Genomic DNA, 6,608 nt, shown 5'->3' with positions numbered 1-6,608 from the left:
TTTTGAGTTAATTTTTATATACAATGCAAGGTAAGGGTTTAACTTCATTCTTTTGCATATGGATGTCCAGTTTTCCAGGACCATTTGTTGAAAACACTGTCATTCCCCATTGAGTGGTCTTGGTATCCTTGTCAAAAATCATTTGATCATATATGTGAGGGTTTATTTCTGGGCTCTCTATTCTATTCCTTTGGCACATATATCTGTCTTTATGCCATTACCATATTATTTCTATTGCAGTAGGTTGGTAGTATGTTTTGAAATCAGAAAGTCTGAGTCCTCCAGCTTCGTTCTTCTTTTTCAAGATTGTTTTGGCTATTTGGGTTCCCTTGAGATTTCATGTAATTTTAAGATAAGTTTTTTTCTATTTCTGCAAAAATTGTCATAAGGATTTCGATAGGGATTGTGTTGAGTCTGTAGATCATTTGGGTAGTATTGGCATTTTCATAATAGTAAGTCTTCCAATCCATGAACAGGAATGTGTTTCCACTTATTTGCATCTTCTCTAATTTCTTTGAGCCATGATTTGTAGTTTTCCTTGTTTTTCACCTCCTTGGTTAATTCCTAAGTCTTTTATTCTTTTTGGTGCTGCTGTAAATGGAATTGTTTTGTAATTTCCTTTTCAGACTATATGTTATTAGTATATAGAAACTCAACTAATTTTTGTGTGTTGACTTTGTGTCCTGCTACTTCACTGAATGTATTTACTAGTTCTAACAGGGGTTTTTGTGCAGTCGTTAGGTTTTTCTACATATAAAATCATACTATCTGCAAACAGAGATAAGTTTACTTCTTCCTTTCCAATTGGGATGCCCTTTATTTCTTTTTCTTGTCTAATTGCTCCGGCTAGAATTTCCAGTACTATATTGAAGAGAAATAATAAAAGCAGATATTTTTGCTTTATTCTGATCTTAGAGGAAAAGCTTTCAGTATTTCGCCTTTCAGTATGATGTTTGCAATGTATTTTTTCATTACAGCTTTTATTATGTTGAGATAGTTTTCTTCTACTTCCAGTTTGTTGAGTGTTTTTATCATGAAAGGGTGCTGAATTTTTGTCTAATGCTTTTCTCTGAATCAGTTGAGATAACCATATGGGGATTTCCTTTATTATGTTACTGTGTCTTTCATTTCACCCTACAGAATTCCTTTGAGCATTTCTTTCAGGGCAGGCCTAATAGTAATGAACTCCCTCAGTTTTTGTGTATGTGGGAATGTCTTAATTTCTCCCTCACTCTTGAAGGACATTGGTGGAAACAGGATTCTTTAGTTGACATTTTTTTTTTCCTTTTAGCACTTTGGATATATAATCCCACTGCCTTCTGGCCTCCAAAGTTTTTGATGCAAAATCTGCTCATTATCTTACTGAGGATCCCTTGGATGCGATGAGCTGCTTCTCTCCTGCTGCTTTCAAAATTCTTTTTGTTTTGTCTTTTGAAGGTTTGATTATACTGTGTCTCAATGTGGGTCTCTTAGAGTTCACCTTAACTTGGAGGTCATTGAGCCTCTTGGATGTTTATATTCATGTCTTTCATCAAATCTGGAAAGTTTTAAGCCATCATTTCTTCAGATATTCTCTGTCTCTTTCCCTCTCTCTCTTCTCCTTCTGGGATCCCATGATGTATATGTTGGTCTGCTTGGTGATGTCACAAGTCCCTCAGGCTCTGTTCACTTCAATCTTTTTTTTCTTCTTTAGACTTTAGACTTGATAATTTCTATTGTCCTATCTTCACGTTTGCCAGTTCTTTGTTCTGCCTGCTCAAATCTGCCTTTGAATCCCTTTCATTCAGTTTTTGTACTGAATGTATGATTTTTTTCATTTCAGTTATTATACTTTTCAGCTCCAGACTTTCTTTTTAGTTTCTTTTTAGGTTTTCTATCTCTTTGCTGATATCTCCATTTTATTCATAATTCATTTTTTTGACATTCTCCACTCTTCCTTAAGTTCTTTGAGCATCTTTTAGGCAATTATTTTAAAGTCTTTGTTTAGCAGTTCTGACATCAGGGACCAGGGACGGTTTCTGTTGACCTTTTTTTTCCTTTGAATGAGCCTACTTTCCTATTTCTTGGTGTGTCTTGTGATTCTTCTTCTGTAGACATTTGTATCTAATAATGTGGTAACTCTGGAAATCAGATTCTCCTCCTTCCCCAGGGTTTGCTGTTTTATTATTATTACTGGTATTGGTATTATGATTACCTGTCTCTGTGCTAAGGATTAGTGTGAGGGGTAAACATAAGGTCTTATTTGGTCTTCTCTGAGCCTGTTCCTTTCACTGTGCCTGCATGGTCACTTTCTTTCCTTCTTTCTTTTTTCTTTCTTTCTTTCTATCTTCTTTCTTTCTTCTTTTTTAAGATTTTATTTATTTGAGAGAGAGAGAGAGAGAAAGCACGAGTGGGGGGGTGGGCAGAGGGAGAAGCAGGTCTCCCGCTGAGCAGGGAGCCTGACGCAGGACTCGATCCCAGGACCCTGGGATCATGACCTGAGCCAAAGGCATACGTCCAACTGACTGAGCCACCCAGGCGCCGCATGTGGTCACTTCCTAATTTTCCTTTTATATGCAGTTGCTTTTGAATGTCTTAGTCTGTAATGTTGGGCTCCCAAAGGGGAGAAAAGGAGAAAATAAAGTTGGAGGAAAGAGTGCCAGCCCTTTATTTTATTTTATTTTTAAGATTTATTTATTTATGTTAGAGACGTGGGGAGGGACAGAGGGAAAGGGAGAGAATCTCAAGCAGACCCCTGCTGAGCGGGGAGCCCAGTGCGGAGCTCGATCTCACAACCCCGAGATCACAACCTAGGCTGAAACCAAGACTCAGATGCTTAACTGACTGAGCCACCAGGTGCCCTGGTGCCATCCCTTTCATACCCTGGAAGTCACTTCAACTGGAGCGGGAGGGCTTGCATGAGTGTGGGAGGTGCATCAGCCTCCCACGTCTGTCAGCAGAGTGATCAGAAGAGAAATCAGTGATCAGAGCACAGATCCTCAGTATTTGGAGGACAGGGTCCTTTTGTCCACCCAAGATCTCGCAAGCTGTGTGCACGATGCTCCAGGAGCACATGTGCTGCGGCCTGCCATGAGATGGGGTCAGGGGTGAGTAGCTGCTACTGTGCTAAGAGCTCATATTGACCTAAATTAATCACATCGTATCATCTAAGTCTTTCCCTGGAAGTTACAAACCTTCAGTAGACTCCAGATTTCCATTAGTGGTTCAATCAGACAGATTCTGCCAGTGCAACTCTTGTTTTAGTGGAGAGATGGATTCCTGGTGCTTCATACTCTGCCATCTTCCAGTGTGTGATCCTCTTGCATTATTATCAATTTTAAGATATGTATAATAAGTTGGTTCTCCCAGTATCCTCTGAAGATGAGCAACTCATTTTTTTTAACTCGTAGAGTCAAGCAGCTATTTTCTTCCCTGATATGCAGATCGTCCCATCCTCCAATTTCTAATATTGTAAAGTCTTACGTTCTGAGAGGAGACCAGAGCAAGAAACCCCTTCCAGCAGATCACGGAAGTCCCATCCCTTCTGGGGACTGGCTATGCGGAAGCTGCTGTCATTTTGGGCGTGGGGTACCCAGTGTGGCTACAGTTCTGCCTCGCTTGGGCGGCGCCCCTTGTTTCCTGCTGGGTCTTTTGGAACAGATGCCTCCTCGACATCCTGTTGAGACAGGAGCTGAGATGCCGTCGGGGCCTGGAGCCCAGGGATAGGCTCAGTGGAGGCCAGGCCTCCTCCAGGGGCCTCTTGGGCCCTGCCCCAGGCAGCCACAGTTACAGTAGCTGACGGCCTCTCTGCCTGGAAGCAAAGCTGGTGGCTTACCCCTCCTCCTCCCACCCCCTTCAGTCCAGGGCTCATAGTGCAGCTGGCTACAGGATGGGGACTGCTGGGGAGATAGGGGACGGGCTGAATACAGGGGTCAGCTGGAATTAGCGGAGGCCCCAGAAAACAAGGACAGCTCATCTGTGCTGAGCCTGGGGATGAGGAGACTGGGAACAGTGCTGTCTCTGGATCCTGGGGGGCAAACAGGGAGGGGTGCGAGTTCAGGAGATAGGACACCTGGGTCCTGCCTGCCTACAAACAAGTAGGACACACCAGTGTTGCCACCAAGGCCCCAGGCACCTGTGCTGGGGCTGTCCCTGAGATCCTCAGCAGACGGATGCGGGCTAGGTGGGCACGTCCCGTCTCCCATGCCAGGCCCTCTGCCTTCCTTGGATGTGGTCCCCACAGGGCCTCAACCCGGGACTGAGGGGCTCAGCTTCTCAGTCCCTGAACCATGACACCCATACGCCCCAGGGGCTCTGGTCCCTGTCTGGGGCACACCTTCCTCCATCCTTAGCAGTGAAGAATTACCTGCTCCCAGAGCCCAGTGGTCCGGGGCGGCCTGATCGCCCCCCGAGCAGGGTGTGCTCGTCAGCAGCACCAGTGTGATAGTCGCTGGGCTTCTAGAACGCACCTGCCTGGGGCCAGCGGTTTGGACAATGAAGTTTATAATATTGTCACCTGGGGACTTTGGAGAACCCGGAAATAAACCAAAGAAAAAGCACTCTTGGAAGGGGAAAGAGATGTCCGTTCTACCCAACAGGATGGGCTGTTTTCACCGGGATGTGCCTGACGTCGCAGCCGCCCGCTCTGGCCGCCCCCGGCCCACGTCTTTGTCAATGGCCCCTTTGTCACACTCTCATCAGCCACCCTGCTTCCTGTCAGGACTCCAACCACAGGCACACCGCATTTCCATCCTTTGAATTTTGAATTGTGAGATCATGTTTGAAGGCCCGAGCTTTCAGTCTGGGAGTCCTGTGAGATCTCGGGGACAAGACCTCCAGAGAAGATTCTGTTGGTTCATGCCGGGCACCAGCTTGTAATCCATCTGGGGCCATGTTGACGTAGTTTCTTTGCATGCGGTTCCCCCAAATACGCAGGGGAGGACCTGAATTGTAAACGCCCAGTGGAAGGGGCCCTGGTGGCTCAGTGGGTTAAACATCCAACTCTTGATCTCAGCTCAGGTCCTGATCTCAGGGTCGTGAGGTCAAGCCCTGAGTCAGGCTCCACACTGGGCTTAAAAAAAAAAAAAATTGTCCAGCGGCTCTCCCGCAGAGCCCAGAGGCCAGTGGGTTTCCTTTCTGCACCATTTGCCAGTGGGCAGGGTTTTTTCTGGCCTGCGTCTTCACCAGATTTCACACAGAGCCTGTGCTCGTGCGGGTCCGCCGCCTAGGACCTGTTCCAACTTGAGGCCTTGGGTTTCTAGAGTCAGCAAACGGCTCAGGAAGTGTTGGCTGAGTCCTGCTTTTTCACCCCTGGGGATTTCCTTTTCTGTTTTGCGACCTCAGCTATCTGAGAGCGTATTTGTTAGGTTTTACCTAGGACATGGAGAGCAGGAGGGTTTTTCAGGGTATCTAGGTCCATCACATCGCGGCCGCTGCTGGTTAAAGCAGGTGCTGCTGGTGACGCCCTCAAGCCCCCTTTGGGGGGTCAGCATGCCCACCCCCAGCTGCTGTAGACTCACACAAGCACCCTTAGCCAGAGGATGGCCATTCAGAGATGCCTGGGAGCCCCCTGCCCCACCCCGAGGGCAGCCGCCAGCCCATGGCTGACATCGGGGGTAGCGGCTCCGATGCCTGTCGCTGGAGAAACAGCCTCTCAGGTGAAATCCATCCTCCTGAGCTCCCTGTGGTGTCGAGCTATGGCCAGACTTCAGCTGAACACGCATCCTTGGCCGGCCACCCTCAGACCGTCTCCTGAGGGCATCGCTTTGTAAGCCCGATGCACTTGAACCACCACCACAGGCTCCGCTTCTGGGGCCCGGACCTGTGACAGCTGGTCCCGGTGTGGTCCCGGGACGCACACTCTGTGGCCAAAACGCCCACTGGCCAGTTGGCCGTAGGACTTGCCTCCGGTGGCAGGTGGATAACGTTAGCCCCGGCGTCTTCCGCGGCGCGGCAGCGAACCCTGGGGCGTAGGGAGGTGCGGGCAGGCCGCGCGGAAGGGCGTCATTCTCACGACTTGGAGATGGGTCTTCATGGAGGTGACGAAGGTAAAGGTCACTGGGGGGGGCGGAGGGGCCGATGCAAGTTGACTGGCGTCCTTACAAGAGGAGCCCAGGACACGAACACACGCGGGGGTTCGAGCGCGTGAGGACCCGGGAGCAGACGCTGTCTACAGGGCCAGGGCCAACAGCAGGGCGGTCAGAGCTGTGAGGAAGGATGTTGTGTTGTTGCAGCGGCTGGTCTGCGGTGCTTGTGCTCGTGCGACAGCAGCCGAGGGTGGCCCCAACGCGGTGTTCTGAGAGGTGGCTGGGACAAGGGGGTTGCTGACAGCAGGGCTCCCAAACTCGGGCGGCGCTAAGACAGCCCCAGAATTTCTGATTCAACAGGGGCCGAGAATTTGCGTCTCAGCAGCTCCCAGAGGCCCCGGTGCCACACTGTGGTCCAGAGGCCACTGTGAGGAGCAGCAGCTTATTACACAGAATCAAAGGAAATCTTAAGATGAATGAGGTGGTGGATGTCCGCTGCCCCAGAGGAAAATATAATCACTTGACCTGCTTCCCTACCTGAGCCAATTCTCAGACCCAGAACCCATAAACTGGAAGGTTTCTTAGGTCTCCCCGAGACACTCT

This window comes from Halichoerus grypus, chromosome 5, assembly GCF_964656455.1.
Source record: "Halichoerus grypus chromosome 5, mHalGry1.hap1.1, whole genome shotgun sequence".
NCBI classification, from domain to species: domain Eukaryota; kingdom Metazoa; phylum Chordata; class Mammalia; order Carnivora; family Phocidae; genus Halichoerus; species Halichoerus grypus.
Note: the sequence above shows the minus strand (reverse complement) of the source record.